The sequence below is a fragment of the Thamnophis elegans genome, chromosome 3, assembly GCF_009769535.1.
Source record: "Thamnophis elegans isolate rThaEle1 chromosome 3, rThaEle1.pri, whole genome shotgun sequence".
NCBI classification, from domain to species: Eukaryota; Metazoa; Chordata; class Lepidosauria; order Squamata; family Colubridae; genus Thamnophis; species Thamnophis elegans.
This window is the reverse complement of record NC_045543.1, coordinates 17,125,483-17,142,593: the sequence shown is the minus strand read 5'-3', so window position 1 is coordinate 17,142,593 and position 17,111 is coordinate 17,125,483. Positions and strand designations below refer to the sequence as shown.

The following is a 17,111-nucleotide window of genomic DNA, read 5'->3' as shown; positions in this document are numbered from 1 at the left end:
CCTCGACTTACGACCACAATTGAATCCAAAATGTATGTTAAGTGGGAATTTGTTAAGTGAGTTTTGCCCCATTTTGCGACATTTCTTGCCACAGTTGTTAAGTGAATCACTGCAGTTGATAAGTTACTAACCTGGTTGTTAAGTGAATCTGGCTTCCACATTGATTTTGCTTGTCAGAAGTTTGTAAAAGATGATCACATGACCTTGAGACATAGCAACCATCATAAATATGAACCAGTTGCCAAGCATCTGAATGTTGATCCCATTATCATGGGGATGCTGCAAACTGTGAAATATTGTCATAAGTCACTTTTTTCAGTGCCGTTGTAACTTTGAATGGTCACTAAATGAACTGTTGTAAGTCGGGGGCAACATGTAATCTAGTCTCTAAACCTATAAAATTCTCGACCCATTCCTTGAATGGATGATGTTTATCAATGCATTTAAAAGATGGGTTATTAAGAAATGGCAAGGAAGAATTAGAAGCCAGAATGTGATGCTGTGCTATATAGAACTCTGGAATACATCCAAAGCTTGTAATGAGACCGCTGGGTTCACTGTGGTGAGATCCAACCTGCAATCTACTGCAGGGATACAGTGCTTCAGTTAAAAAATATAATTCTGTGTTGATTAGTTTTCCTTCCCCTTATAATGTATGAATGCATTCATTAAACATATGCTGTGAATTACTTTCCTAGCTGTTACTCACATCAGTAGCTGCTTATGGCGGGCTGAGCAAACAAGAGCATAATTATGACATCACAATGCTGATAACATATTTAAACACCTGAAGATTACAGGGCTCAGGGAAGAAAGAACACCAGAACCGTTGATTTTGGTGGCAGGCTGTTGTCATTGTGTAGTCTAAGCGAAGCCTCACTCATATCAACCATGACTGGCAATAAAACTAATCCATTCCAGGAGAGTGAAATGTTAAAAGAATTTCTCAGCATTTCTGAAATGAAGACATCATGCGAGATTTAACTCACTAGAAATATGATCAGTTATGACTCCCATCATCTGAGCATAATAGTCACGCGATGTACCTAGAATGAGAATTATTTTATAGAAAATTATAATGGACGTTTCTTAAGTTGCAGAATAGTAATCAGCAGGGTGAATTTTGGACACTATTTTATTTCTTTAAATGATGCTTCTTGCTGAGGCAATCTGTACAGAGAACCAAATAATTGTACATTGTGTGATTACCCAGGAATTACTCTAGGATATTTTTTTAAATAAGAAGTGCACTTTTACACTAAAGTTCTATATACAATGATCTTCTAGTTGATTAAGTGGTATCTTCAAGCTGGGATATTAATCAATGTGCATTGCATAATCACATTTTAGCAGTATATGCATTCAAGCATACGTTCAAATATGTATCTTACGCACATACTTAACTGAAGCACCTGTTAAAATAAGCACATAGAGCATTTACTATAGGAAAGTTAATTGTCATTCATGTAATTGTTAAAAAGATTGGCACCAAAATGCAACCTTGTTTTACCTTGTTTGGATTGGTTTTGGGAAGGAAAGCCATAATAAACACGCATGGCATTGTTCTCATGAATTATCATTATTAAAGCTATTAAACACTACTTGATAAAGGATGTAGTCAGTTTTTCCCATAAACCATTTTTGAGAATCAAGTAAAACTGGCCTTCAAATCTATGAGGGCAGCATGCAGGTTTTCTTTTGGATGGAAAGTATATCTCTTGGCTTGGCACTAGAGAACTAGACAGCAATCTGAAGATGATCTAATTCATCTGAAATTAGCTTGTTCAGGCCCAAGGACATTGTCTTCTGTCATTCAAGTGCATCAGTTTAATATGGAGTTGTTTAACATGTAAGTATTTATAATGCTCAGCAAACTAATTGGACAAGACTGTTAAAATATTCATGATTGGGAGAAGCATGGGAACAAGGTCAGCCAATAAATAGGCATAGCAACTAAGTCAGCCAATGGGAGCTTTTGAGTCTGTGCAAAGAATTGAAACAGAAACTTAAGCAGTCTGCTGCTCCAAGAAGTAAACAAGCAGTCTGTTTGGGCTTGTCTGCTAAAATGAAACTAACTGCTTGTGTTTGCCTGTAACTCTCCTGCCTTGTGTTTACTTAGAAGAACCACCTGTTGGTATTGTACATTTATTCATCTATTCTGATGTATATAAAGAAGTGAATGAATGCAGCTGAATCAGTTATCTGAGTGTGTTTTCTGGATTTGATTTTTCTGCAACAAACTCTGACAGAGACTTTCTTGGATTATTTTATATATATATTTTAAATAAAATGAATTATAGACTGATTTTATCTTTGGTAACCCCATCCACTTCAGTCTGAAGTGGCTTTTTAAAAAATCAAACCTTAACTGCAACTCCCCAACAGTTGTAACTCCCCAAGAGTTCTCCTCCTTGGAGTTTAAATCCCATAATTTCCAATCATGCTATCTGTCTTATAGGAATTAAATTTAATAGGTTTGAGGTTCTTCGGGTGCAAAGGTTGTTTTAAATTTACCAAGCGTACACAGGCTGGTAAGATGATGCAAGATGCTATGACAATAAAAATACTGAAGGATATTTTTTAAAAATTTAATCAGAAAATAGTAGCCACAGTATCAACAGTGTCTTTTCCAGCAAATTACAAGGTCATTGGAATTCTATGTGTGGATGAGAGCATCTAGGAAGTAACATGTGCATTGCCTGGGACAGCAAATTAGCCAGTCACATCAGGCTGCTGGGAGCTATTGGAAAATCTTATCATACCAACAGCCTCTGAATGTAACACTATTTTTTTCCCTATCCATGAAGATTTTTATATAAATGCAACTACGGTTGCAGCACCAAGCCAGTGGTACAAGTCACTTCCAGGCTGTTTCCCTCTCCTTCATTAACCAATAGGCTTGTTTCAATGTTGTTTTATGCAGACAGTGAAATCAAATTTTCTGTGTCTTTATTAGGTCTCAAAAAACGTCTTAGGGGTCTTGTCTTTTTCTGTATGGAAAATGGGCCTGACTTTAATCAAGAGAAAACAAAAATAATCGTCTTTCAAAGCATCATCATGAAAGGTAGCATTAGCATCAACTAGGTCAAAGTCTTTAAATATCTTGGGGTCTCTTTTTATGCCTCTACATCCTGGAAATAACAGATAAAGACAGTGCTCACAAAGGCTCAATGGCTTTCAAATGCTGTCTTGTGTTTTGTGATTCAGAATGGCAATAAAGACGTTTCGGCAGCTATTAAGATATGTAGGACAAAGGTTCTAAGCTACCTAATCTCTAACACTCTCTTTGAAACTGTTGAAATCAAATTTTCTAAGAAATTTGCAAGATCTATCCTGCTGCTTTTCTATGTTAGAGACCAGAGGGATTTCAATTCAAATATACAAGTTGCCTTGTTACCTAAAATACTGGCTTGAATTTTGAGATATTTTTTATCTCCCTGATTTTCTATGGTACTTTTATGATTAAAGGGAATAAATTTAGATAGAAGACTGTGGCTTTTTTAGGGTCAGTTCCTTGTGTGGAGCTGATACAGCCTTTTAAAAAAAATCCTGAAAGACCTAAGACATGAGTTTACCACTTCAGCTTACTAGGTAAAAACTTCTCTGTTGCTCCTTATCTTGCCAATTATCTTATGCCTAAAACATTGAGGAACCTTCATTCTGGCTAGATAATACGCTGCCATTAGCACAATCAGAAGGTAGATTCAGCAGTTGCTCATTGCCAGATTATCTTTATCTACGTCCAATAGTGAAAATTGAATCTGTTGACCATATACTTCTGTTGTATTATTTATTTATCTTGGGCTAGGGACTTAATTTAAATGACAAACACTGTTGTCTTCCTGCTCACACTTTGAGTTCCAGTTGCAAAAGTTTGCCCAAATTTGAAAGATTGTTTAGATTGGCACAGTAACTCATTGCATTTAACTTGTTTATCTATTTTATGCAGTATAGTAACAATTAATATGCCAGTATATTATTGACTGTTATTTATGAAATGTAGTGCATGCCAATGATTTTTGAGACTTCTGACTGTACTAATAAGTTTCATTCAGTCTACATTTATCTAGTTATTGAGGACACAATTATTATCTAACTACTGTATATTTTTGCCTGCTCATTTTCAACTACATTTTCAACTATATGGTCGCACCAATTTTCCTTTACTGGTACGTGCTAATTTTTACCGATATTCTAGTGTTATGTCACAGTTTATAATCAGTTTGTGCAATCTTCTTGCACAAGCTGAATATATGATCTACTGTTTCTAATGCTTCTTTGCAGAATTTGCCCTTTGAACCAGTTGATGATTTTTCCATTCTAGCCTTGTTGCATTAGTTTGGATAGCTTGCTCTTGCGCAGTCAAACTCAACCCTTCAGTTTCTTTTTTTTTAATGTTACCATTGTAAGCCACTGCCAGGTTTTATCTTTATACACTTTCCCCTCGACCTTTAGCAGAAATTGACATGTAATATTTTCATGACAGCATTCTGTTCTTGTTTTTATTACATTCTTTTGATATTCATTTTTTGCTTCTTATACCTTTAGTAAGTTACATTAAAAATACTGAAGGAGATTTTTGAAAAATGGACTCATAAAATAGTAGCCACAATATCAACAATGTCCGTTCCAGTGCACTACAAGGTCACTGGAATTCTACATGTGGGTGAGGGCATCTAGGAACTAATATGTGCATTGCCTGGAATTTCTGAGTCAACAAATTAGCCAGTCACACCAGAGAGGATTACTGGGAGCTGCCGAAAATCTTATCGTACCATCAGCCTCTAAGTGTAGCTCTACTTGTTTTTTCTAGCCATGAGGTGTTTTATATAAATGCAGCTGGGGCATCAGCAGGCATATTGTGTGCCTTCATCCATTATGTAAGACACATATTGTCAATGGAAAGGTCTTAGGGGACTGCATAGACCTTCCACACACTAAAATAGTGGGTAAATTTGACATGAGTTTAGAAGTACAGCAGCCAACTTTAAAATCACTAAACCAGGCATGTCCAATCTGCATCCCATGGGGCCACATGCAAACCTAGACAGTGAAATAATTCCACAAGATAATAAAAAAAATCAAAAAGAAAGTTTGTTATATATACTAACTGCATTATATATTTTATATGCAACCCAAGCAAATTCCTCTTCACTCAATGTTTGGCCCAAGCAAGCCAAAGGCTGCACAAACATGAAGCATGTTCATGGATAGGAGGAGAATGCAAGAAGCATAAATTACAGGATGGTAAATAGAAGCTGAACACTATCAAAGTCATGCCGGCCATACCAAACAAATCCAAACATTTTGTCACTAAGACATTCTTGTGAAGTTTCAAGGGGGGAAAAACTGTAAATGCAGTGTTCTCCCAAGGCCATAGTATTACCGAAGCAATAAACAAGATATGATGGTAAGCCATTGTGAGCTATGGTAGAGTAGATCTATTAGCAGAAGCACCAGAGTGTCTATACACTGGCAGATGGCTTTTCTTAGCACCTGAGCTCTTTTTTTCTACCTACGGTAATTCCAATTATTTATTCAATTACTTCAATTAAACAATTGAATAATTGTATGGGTGACATGATGCAAAGAAAGCATCAACCTCTAGCATTAACTTTGTCTCTACCAAGTGTCAGGCCTGCATTTATATTCCTTTTAGAATTTTGGCTTGCCACACTTTCTCTTATTTCATTATGCTGTTTCTTTAAGTATAGTCAATGGGAGGGGGGATTAGTAGGATTTTGGAATGTATTGTTTTTCATTCTTTGCTAGAAGCTAAGGTCATCCTTTGTCTCCACACCAGTACACCTGACCAGAAGAAGCTGGGCATGGACACCAGCGTGGAAGGAGGAGATTGGACCATGTGATGGATTGTGGGTGTGGGGACATGATCATGAACTTTTTAACTGGGTGGGATTCTGATGTAACTTCCAGAGTTGGGATCCCACAGCTATGTGCCAACATGCCTGCTTTATTAAATTGGAACTTTAAGCATAGTTTTGCCTTCGATTCTGATTTGATTCTACATGGTATTTGGAACGCTGACACCAAGGCTTCTAGGGATGATACAGACCACATGTATTTTATATTTTTATTTTACAATATAAAAATGATGGATGGATACAACTCAACACTTTGGAAGTGTGTCCACCTGCCCATAAAAATGACAAATAAGTAAAACGTATCCTTAGTTAGACTTACTTCTATGTATTATATTTACTAGTAAGGAAAGTTATTATGAATTTATTGGAAATTTACTGGAAAGGAAACCAACCCTGAATCTCAGGCAATTTCCTTCCCTTCAAAACTGGAAGGTTAAACAGTAAAAGTGCATCTATCACATTTCCAGCAATTCTAAAATGACCATTTGTCTTAAAGGAAGACTGCAGTGTTGGAGAAAACCCATTCTAGTAAACTCAGAGGCTGCTCTCTTATATGGTAATATTTGATACCATCTCTAAAATAGTACTTGATTCTTAAAGATAACATATGGAAGATAATAAGACGTTTTTGTAAAAAAAAATAGGGCACTATATCTTATCATACATTGATATTAGTAGCCACATTTTAAATATCTCAGTTATCAGATCTGAATAAGCAAAACTTCCTTTCTACAAGCGAAGGTGTTAGCACAGCAGTCAAAGCATCCCAAAGTCCTCCCAATAACCCATCGTACATCTGGAGATACCAAGTTTCCTGATCTTATACAGGAGTTCCCTTAACACTAAAATCATTAACATATTTATATTTATTAAAGTGAATATAGACAGACTTCATATTACGTCCAAAATTCCTGTTGCTAAGCAACAGTTAAGTGTTTTGCCCCGTTTTACATTTTTTGCCATGGGTTGCTAAGTGAAACTGCAGTTGTTAAGTGAATCATGCTGTCATTAAGTTTCCCCCATTGACTTTGCTTCTCAGAAGCTGGCTAGGAAGATTACAAATGGTGATCAGATGATCCTGGGACTATGCAACTGTCATAAATACATGCTAGTTACCAAGTACCTAAATTTTGATCACGTGACCATGAGGATGCTGCAACAGTTGTTAAGTGTGAAAACTGATCATTGGTCACTTTTTTTAGTATCGTTGTATCTTTGGTCACTAAATGAATAGTTGTAAATCAAGAACTACCTGTAGTGCTTCCCAGAATGGGATGAAGACTATATACTCAAATTTCTTTAGCATAAGGTAAATACATCCCTACAGTTAGTTGAATAAATCCTTTCAAAATTTGTATTCTATAAAATTTTCTTGGCTAACTTCTTCTAGATCCAGGTGTGGTATAAGGTAATTTCAAGCATCATATTTTGATACTGAGATTATTAAAAAATGTGGCTGGATAGTCCTTTTAATTAGATGTATATCCTTCCTTTCATTCTGTAACTAGTGGAAATGTACTTAACACTCCCTTCAACCAAACCTGTGAGTGGCCTAAAGTTAGCTTTAGGTGAGCTGCCATAGGTGAGAGTGTACTAGAACTGGGATATTATCCCACATTTGAACCATATTAGCTGTGCTTTTAGGAAGAAAATATGCAACTCAAGAGTAAAGCCAGCTGCAACGATAGGGCCAAATGATGTTCAGCTGGGAAGTTAATCAACTAATTTGTAGGCATCTTCTGAACCCATCGTTCAAAACTACATAATGTTTTTCAATCTCAACAACTTTTAAGATATGAGAACTTCAACTCCCAGAATTCCTTAGCCAGCAAGACCACAGCAACTGGTCTAAATTGCCTTGGCCCAGCAGACAGAGTGAAGCTCCCCATTCCTAGAATCACTTTTACTGCCAGAATTAACATTAGAAATAAGTCCCAAAGGTGCTTTTTTTCAAGAGGCAACTGGACTTTTGGTCCAGTTTCTGCCCCACAACTAGAAAGTCCAGCTGCCTCTTGAAAAAAGCACCTTTGGGCTAACCATGACTTGGATGACTGAGAATCTCCATAGACAATTAGAAAGAAGTCAGAATGGTTTCTTCAAAATCCTCCCCTGCACACTTACAACAATCAGAATATTAAAATCAACGTAATCCAATTAAAACCCCTCCAGAGATGTTCCTGGCTGGCATCACCAACATCTCTTAAGGAAGGAAACAGGTGGGAGTTGAGATTTGAGTATGCCTAAAGAATTTTAGATTGCAAAAAAACCTGACTAATACCCGCAAGCATTCATCCAGGTCCATGGGTGCTACCTGAAGAATGCATTGAGTGCCAGAAGGATCTGGAGAGTTTGTTGAAGAGCAGAAAGAACCCATGTTTCGGTCAAAATAAATACAGCTTATCTGACAGTAAAACTGGCTGAGCTGGCCTTGTTTTCTGCTCCGCTGGCAATCACGCTTAGCCAGTGCACTCAAGTTGTATTTTATTGTTGATTTTTTTTTGGCCCAACTTTGTGCTGCCTTAAGTTCTTTCTTTAAAAAGAACAGCGAGGTGTAAGCATTCTCGATAAATAATTTTTATCCAGGGTGTTTCTCGAAAAATAGTCCTGTGCTGTTGTAGCAAAAAATAAAATAAAATTTAAAAAAAGAGCGAGCTTAAAGGCCAACAAAGTTATTAGGGCATCTCTCTTTGGTAAAGTTTCCCTTCACCAGTTGCGATCCAATGGAGTATTTCTTACCATTCTGCAAAACTCTACTTGACTTGGGGTTTTGTTTGGTTTTGTTTTACTAAGAGCGCGCTTAAAAATCAACTCTTCCGAAGTCTGGTAGCCTTCCAAGGAAAGGAAGACTTACTCTTTCCGCAAAATGCCTTTCCCGTAGTCGTGACGTCGCTTGCACCGGATTTCGTGCCGCTTTTTTTCCCCTCCCCACAAAAGAGGTGCAGGCGCTCCCAGTCCGTATATGGAAAAGGAGGCGCACACACACTCTTCCCTCCCCTCATGCCCATAAAAAGGTGTGTTAAAAGTCGGGAATCTTCGGAAGAGGGCTTCCCCTGTCTGGCCGCGGCGAGCGCCAGCTCGGTCTGAAACTCTCACCTGAAACTCTCTCGCCCTGATTCACTCACTTCCTCCACGCCTCCCTCCCTCCCTCCCCTCCCCTCCCCGTCCGCTCTCGCTCGCTCGCTCTGCTGCCGTTCCGAGGCGGGGGGTGCTTGGAAGAGCCGTCCGCTGTTGGAAAGAGCCAGGAAGCAACGCGGCCGAGGGCGGTGCTGGGACGAGCCGGCCAGGAGCAGAGGGTGGTGCCGAGAAGAGCCGGGGCTAAACGGCAGGGGGAGGTGCCCGGAAGAGTCCCGTTTCCTCCTCGTCTCCCGAGCGGACTTTCGGGGCTGAGTTTAGGACGGGGCGCGGCGGAGGCGGCAGCAGCAGCAGCAGCAGCACCACCAACACCAGCCAGGCCCGGACTCAAGCGAGGCGGCCGCACCTTTAAACCGACCGCTGCGAGAGACAAAGCGCGGGGCCTGTTGGAGGCGGGAGGTGGGGGGGAGAGAAAGCCAGCGCTCATCGCCGTCGCCACAGCGGAGGGGGGAAAAAACAACAGCCGCCGCAGGTAAACTTTCGAGGTGTTGGTGGTGGAGGCGGTTGGAGACGCGGCGTTGGCGCGTCGTTTTGTCCGGCTTGGGCCTTCCGAGTTGGAAAGTTTTAGAAGTGGCTGCCCTCAAAACGGCAGCGGTGCGGCGGGACTGAGGGCGGCCTGGGCTCCCTTCTCTGACTTCTCCTCCCTTCCCCATAAAAGCTAGGCAGAGGGAGAGGGTGAAAGAGACCCGGAACTGCCCGGAGGGGGGGACTACTCTTGATTCTAGTTCCTTTCACCTCCTGCGCCAACGGCCTCCTTCCCCCCCCTCGTCAAACCCTCCCCCCCCCCCGGGGCGGTGTCCCCATTCCAGTTCTCTCCCGAAGGGAGGAAAGGCAGGCGGAGCAAGGAAGTCGGGTTTTCTTTTCCCCCAAGTTTCTTCAGGAGGCTCTGTGACTTGAGAGCCTGCCGTGTAAAGAAAAGTTTCTCGCGGGTTTCATGCTGCCTGTGGGGGGGGGGGTCGTATCTCTCTCTTCCCCCCCCCCCCCCGACTTGGGGTGTTTTTGCTGTGACGTGCAATGGACCTTTATCCCATAAGGCAGTGGTCTCCAACCTTGGCAATCTTAAGTCTGAAGGACTTCAACTCCCAGAATTCCCCAGCCAGCTTAGCTGGCTGGGGAATTCTGGGAGTTGAAGTCCTTCAGGCTTAAGATTGCCAAGGTTGGAGACCACTGCCATAAGGAAACAGGACGCGAGTTTTATAAAAAGGGGGGGAAAATGGGGAGGAGGGTGGAGAAAGGCTCCCTTTTTCCCGTCATCCGTCGGCGTGAGAAGTTGCTGGCAGCTGAAGATAGGAAGCCCTGCGTTGCCTCGTTCCCCAATGGATATAAAAGCTCTTTTGTGGGACTTTCGAAAACGGGGGTTTAAAAAGCGACGAAAGTGCTAGCTAAGCAGTGATTAGATTCACAGTCATCTAAGCCGGTTTTAACTACAGTATGCGATATTTTTTTTTTTAAAAGATTGTCAAAAGAGAAGCAGGTTTCAGAAAACTGCTGTCTTAAATCTTTCTGGCTACATCCTGTGTTGATATATAAAGGCCTGCGGAAGACAGCTTATGAAACAATCACTGTAAATCTTTAGGGATAAATAGCATTTTTTTAAAGCTACTGCTTTAAACTATTAGCCTGCCATATTATTTTAAATTGGGCTTCTGTTATATATTATCAAAAATTCCAAGTTTCATAAATCTGTTCTGACAGGTTTTTTTAAATTCAAATCTGCTTCTTGAATGGCCAGGATAGTTCTGTTATTTTCCTATATGCTTCCTTTCCTATAAGTAGCATTAATCATAAACAGATGAATATTTTACCATGGAAAGTAACTTATATATGTGTGTGTGTGCGTGTTGTATTTTTGCTGATAAATACAAAAGGCAACAGTAAAAACTTCGGTCGTGATGGACTCTTGTGACGAGCCGACAGATAATGGAAGCAGTTAGCTTCCTCCCATAATTGGGGCATACCAGGGGTTGTGACACTATATATATATACACATATACATACACATACACACACACACACACACACACACACACACACACACACACACATATATATATATATATATATATATATATATATATACATATATATACACACACACACATATATATACATACACACACACACACACACATATATATATATATACACACACACATGTGTGTGTGTGTGTTGACCTTGAGAACAGGTTGGATATCTTTTCTGATAAAAAGGATTTTACAGACTTGGTATTAAACTACCTGGAGTTGAGTAGTGACATGAAAAATTCATAGCTTGTATTGTGGTATCAATGCTTATTATGGTTCAAATAGTAAAAATATTTCAATAATTCTGGTGTATTATTGAATATAGTAAGCACATTTTATATGGATGTTATAAAATATTTTACATGGGGCTGTTGGCTCAGTAAATTGAAATTTAAAGAATGCAGGAATAGTCATGTACAGTTTGTGTGATAGGCAATCCTGCCACTTTACAGCTTCTGTATCACTGGAATATTACTTTCAAAAGCAGCAGGATGTGTTTGTATTGGTGATATTGTGAAAGAGGTTTCCACAATGTCCACTCACAAGAACTATAAGAATGTATCTGAAGACACCAGGAAGGGTGCTTGATTAAAAAATGATTTTACCTTTGAAGCACAGGAAAGCAATTCAGCATAGTTTCTGCAATACCATTAAGATTACTCAGGTGTTAATGAAATAAGGGATTTACTTTGTGTGTGTGTGTGTGCTTCTGGGATACATCTGTAACTTGGTGTCCAAACATTTTTCACCACCTGTTGCTTTTCCATTTTTAATTATTTTGTAGAATGTAAAATAGCATTCATTTCTTCCAGCTGTACGTTTTACACAGACATCTATTAACTAGTAGAGACATTGCAATGAAATGCATCAGATTTTTGCTTATATAACTACTTATTTGTCCTAATGTAATATTTCTTCCCTCCATTGGTCATCTCTGACTCTTTTTCCACATGGTGTATATTTAGTATGCTTTCTTCTTTTAAGAAGCCTCTGTCTCTTTGTTACTAGTAAAGAGAGAAGCCCAACTTTGAACAGTTGCTTTTGGAATCCATCTTAGATATGAATGTTTGGTTAGACTAGAGCATAATCAAACTGCCCTTTGCTGCATACATCTGAAACATATGCAGGGTAAAAGTCCACAATTTGGACCTAAATGCTAAGTTGTGTGAGGCAAGAAACAGAATACAATCCCATATACAAGGCAAAGATGAATTTTGAAAATTAAACAGTCCCAATTAATACATTAATTAAGATTTTTTTCTCTGTTTGTATTGGTAGTTATAAAGTAATGTTGGAAACTCTTCAATTAAAATGTAATAAAGTTTCTTATCAGTAATCTGTGACATGCAAATTGTTCAAGATTTTAAAGTGAAAACTCGGAAATGAAGTATTCTAGATTGTGAATTAATATGACAGATTAGAGGTAGGGAATGCTTTTCCAACCTGTTTTCTTTTAGAAGATAATGTGGTGTCAAGAATAGAAATCTTACTAGGTATTCACCTGAACTGAAAATTCATATTCTGATATGACATAGCCAAATATATGGGTATATTGGAAAACACACTACATGGGGTTGTTGCACTTGAAGGCCATCGAGAAGTTTTGATTGATCCAGAATGAATGCTTTGATGTGTCCATGTGACTCTGAGCTGCAATGATTACCAGGTTGCTTCTAGGTAAAATTCAAAGTGCTGGTTATGACCTACAGTGCCCTACATGATGGTCATTTAAGGGATCACTTATGCCCCTTGTGTTCCCAGCTGTTTTGAGCTGACAGATTCCAGGTTCCTTTGAGTAAGCAATATCTCTCAATGCCTGACTTGTGGAATGAGGTTACCCCATAACACCCAGATGGGTCCCACCCTGTTGTCTTTACAGAGGCCCAAATAGATCTTGACATTCTCCCAGGCCTTGGAATGGGGACTATTGGATATTGGTAGATTGATTACAATAACAGAATTTTGCAAGTCTGATTGTTTTCTTCTCCCCCTTATTTGTCAATAAATTCTGGAAGTGGCTGCCTGAACTACTTGTTCTGGACCTAAAAATGTTTCAGCCCCTTTTTTCATAGGCAACACATCTTGAATATCTGAGTCAAGGTCACTTCTTTATTTATAATTGTGGGACACTCAGAATTGTTTGGAGTTGGGGATACCAAATCATATAAAATTATTGTGAGTAATAATAAATATTCATAAATGGTAAGACTGGCATATTTTTCTAGCGCTGGGGCATGTCTTCTTGATTAGCCTTGTGTTTAAAAGGGGGTTGCGTAGAGAGTTTGATAGTATCTCTTCAGTCCATATTTGTGCAGTTACTTTAGAGGGGTTAGTTAGTTAAGAAAATAGCAAAAGCCTTCTTAACCTATATACTACTTTCATGACTCTAAAGAAAGAGTAACTTTAAACCTCCACTTTAAAATCTCTTTGGGGCTTTGTTTCCATTTGTTAAACAAATTATGAGCTTTGAAATTTGGGAGTATATTGTGGGTGATATAAGTCTTCTGTAAGAAGCTTACGTCTTCACAAAATGGTTGCAATGAAGGTATGAACAGTTACTGAGATCCCAATTAATAAAGGGCAAATAATTATAGTGTTCTGGCATGCTCTTTACCCTTCCCCAATGGTTTTGTGGGGAAATGGGCACATTTAGCATTAAGCCGTAGATGTTCACTGTTTTTATTTTCCAGTATTGTTTGTGGGCCACAGAATATTTTTTGGTGAAATAATGACAGCTAAAAGTTGTCACTTTGCTTTGTAACATCCCCGTTTAAAATTAAAAATCTGAAGAGTTTTAAAGTTGTAGAAGCTAGAAGATCCATAGGAAATGTTCGTCGATATATCATTTGCCTTGGGCACTGTTTTGAGTTTTGGGTGTGCATAAATTTTTTATATATGTATAAAGATTGATTTATGAGCAAACAGCACTTTTTCATACATGTGCCCCTTCTTCTGTGATTGATTCCTTTTGGATATGGAAACAATTTCCCCCTTAAGTTGCAAGATATTCTTTGTCAGAGATATGGACTCATACTGTATTTCTATAGGAGATTTTCTTAAGGGCATGCTTAGGTATTGTAAGATAAAAGACTTGGCACAGAATTCTAGAGATGCTTACTGCAATAATTATACCAGAAGGTGCCATTCTAAATATGTTACAGCAATGTGTGCTTCAAGTAGAAAGTAATATATCACACCAGTTTGTCCTGGCTTGCATTGAGGGTAGGTTCTTACTAGCTTTCTCTTCAGCACTGAGAAAAAAGTTCTGAATATACTGTAGTTTTGATATGTGTCCATAATATTAAATTGTCACTAAATGCTATTGAAATTCTTACATATTTCCAAGTTTTCATATGGTATTTAGGATAACTTCCTTTGGACATTAGTAGAGCTATCACTATCTTGATAATTTATCTTCTTTCAAAAGTAGTCTGAGATTTTCAACATTCACATCAGAGCAAATGGGAAAACCAAGTAATGAAAGTGCTATCATATAATCAGACAAAAATCATAAATAAAGTCTTGATTCAGGATGTTCCTACAGATAAGATACACTTTCTTTCAGGCGTAACACATCCTTTTTCCATTACCTTGTGACTATGGAAATATTCACTAATTGATTCATCCAGTGTTGGTTTAATGTGAGTGCTTAAAATAAAACAGTATTAAAGAACACTATTGTGATTGTTTGCCCCATACTAGGTCCCTGTGGAGTAAGTGTTGTGTAATCAAAAGTTCTCTGGATAGGAGGATTAATGGCTATTATATAATCTGCCAGACAAGTATAGTATAGTACTTTCATTAATGATGCAGTCATTTAATTGTCATTTAGGCTGCTTGCCAAAACTACTACGTTATCTCTTGCTGTATCTAAAGTGGAAGTGCCAGGGGGGAAAAAAAAACGGGTAAAGTTTTTGAATGGACCAATGACATCACCGTATTGCTATTTCTGCTCAACAATTGCATACATTTTAGACAGATGTCACAGACATGTTTCATTGAAATCTATGAAGTACAGATTTGCTGGTATGTTTTCATGTATTTAAATTAAACTACAATTTAAACTAAACTGCCTAATGCAAGGTGGCTGGATGAGAAGATATAGACTGAAAAAAATGAAAGGGAAAGAATGGTGTAGAAGAGGTGAGGGAAACAAAAGAGCAGAACAGCCATTGAGGACAGCAATACAAAAAGAAAATAGGGAACTTTCAAAAGTTTCCAAGGAATGAGATTAACCAGTATTATTGGAAAGCTCGGTGTGATACAGAATGTGTAACTATAATATGACATTGGCTTGACAAAAAAAGCAGCAACATGTATCTTGAGTAGTTTAAAAACAGTTCATTCATCCTGTTGAGTTGGGGAGTATGGTCAGTTTTCATATTGCAGTTCCTCCACCTACATCCATCTACATGGAAAATTGTCCTGATCCTAAATATATTAAATAGTGCGACAGAAAACTTAGAATTGATTCCTCCACCCCAGTTGAAGGGTTTGGCTTTGCTGCACATTGAGGAAATCTTTACCATTTAGAAACTTTGCTGAAAACAACTAAATGATACTTTGATTATAATTGAAATAAAATTATTTCAAATTGGTTAGTTTGTCCACAGTATCATTTTGTGGTTCTAAGCTGCAGCTACTTTTGGAAAAGGGGGGGTATCAATTTTGACTCCTGGTGGCTGCAAGCACAAGTTCCTGCCATTTTCTTGGCAAGATTTGGGGAATGGTTTGCCATTGTCTTCTTCCTAGGTCTGAGAGTATGTGACTGGCCCAGCGTCACTCAGCTGGCCTGATACTTAAAATGGAACTAAATCTCGGAGTCTCTTGATTTCTAGCCTGGTGCTTAACCACTACACCAAACTCGCTCTCATTTTTTAATTACATATATTCAAATTCAAATTATAATTTATTTAAATTGCTCTTTTAAAAAGCATAGTAACTTAAAACCCATGGAGATATAAAGGATAGTTACCTGTCTCCATTTTACGTTTTCAAGATCCTAGGTGGATTTTAGTTATTAAGTTAATGATATTCTACAGTGAAATTGATATGACAGCTATTTTATGATTGTCCTTACAATTGAACACATTGCAGTAATTAAGTTTTGTTTAGAAGTCTCTCTTGTTTTACTTTGCAAGTTTCTAGTTGCAAGGTGTCTAATGAGATCTACAGTCAGATCATTATGTGGAAAGCAATACAGATGTGCAAAAATACTAAGTTTCAAAATGCTCCAATTCAAGGATGAATTGCTGCTTTTAGCAAAACACAGTTTTGGTCATTCAGGAAGTGTTTTGGGGTTTCAAAAAGCTGTTTTTCAAGCATGTCTCTTGTTTCACAGACAAAACATTTCTAGAATGCTTGAGAATCCATTCCATATTTACCTAAGCTATTCTGCATCAAAACACAGTGTTTTGTGTTCAAATAGAGTATTTTAAATTTAGAAGATTTTGTACAATTCTATACAGGTAGCCCTTGACTTACGACAATTCATTCAGCAACCATTGAAAATACAGCCCATTTCCAAAGTTGCAGTTATTGCAACACCTTTATAGTTAAGTGATCACAATTTAGGCCCTTACGAGTGGCCTTGGGGATGTTTCAACTGCCCCACTTGCCTATCTTTTCCTCTTCATCCTGCCTGGCTGGGTTCCTTGGACCCATTTTCCACTTGGCTGGGTCCCCACAGGCCTTGGGGGTGCTTCCCACCCCACTGGATCCCACAACCTTGGGCCTCCTCCCTTGCTCCACTTACCTCTTCCGAAGAGTGCCTTTCCAAAAGAGCATCCATACAATAGGATGGACAGCCTTCCATTGGGGAAGTTGGCAACATTCTTGTGATGTTTATAGTTAAGAATGATGAAAGGTGGCCTTTGCAGGAAGGCCGTGCATTGTATCATCTGGGTGCTGTTCTGGAAATATGATCTTTGGAAGAGATAAGTGGACGAAGGCATGTTGGAGTGGGAAGGAAACTCAAGGCTATGGGACCCAGCAGGGTGGGAAGCTGTGCCTTTGGGTGTGGGAGGCCCAGTTCAGGCCATGTATCAGCTAGGATGGTGCAGTGCAGACCTAG

The 17,111-nt window shown here is 38.7% G+C and overlaps 1 protein-coding gene across 1 annotated transcript in view; it reads left to right on the top strand.

Annotated features, from left to right (window-relative positions):
• The first annotated feature begins 9,135 nt into the window (after positions 1 to 9,135).
• The window catches only part of CTNNA1 (catenin alpha 1), a 76,163-nt gene continuing 68,187 nt past the window's right edge, over positions 9,136 to 17,111 (top strand). The window contains exon 1 of the mRNA XM_032212858.1: positions 9,136 to 9,486. The gene's annotated coding sequence lies outside the window, so the exon portion shown is untranslated. The remainder of the gene's footprint in view (positions 9,487 to 17,111) is intronic.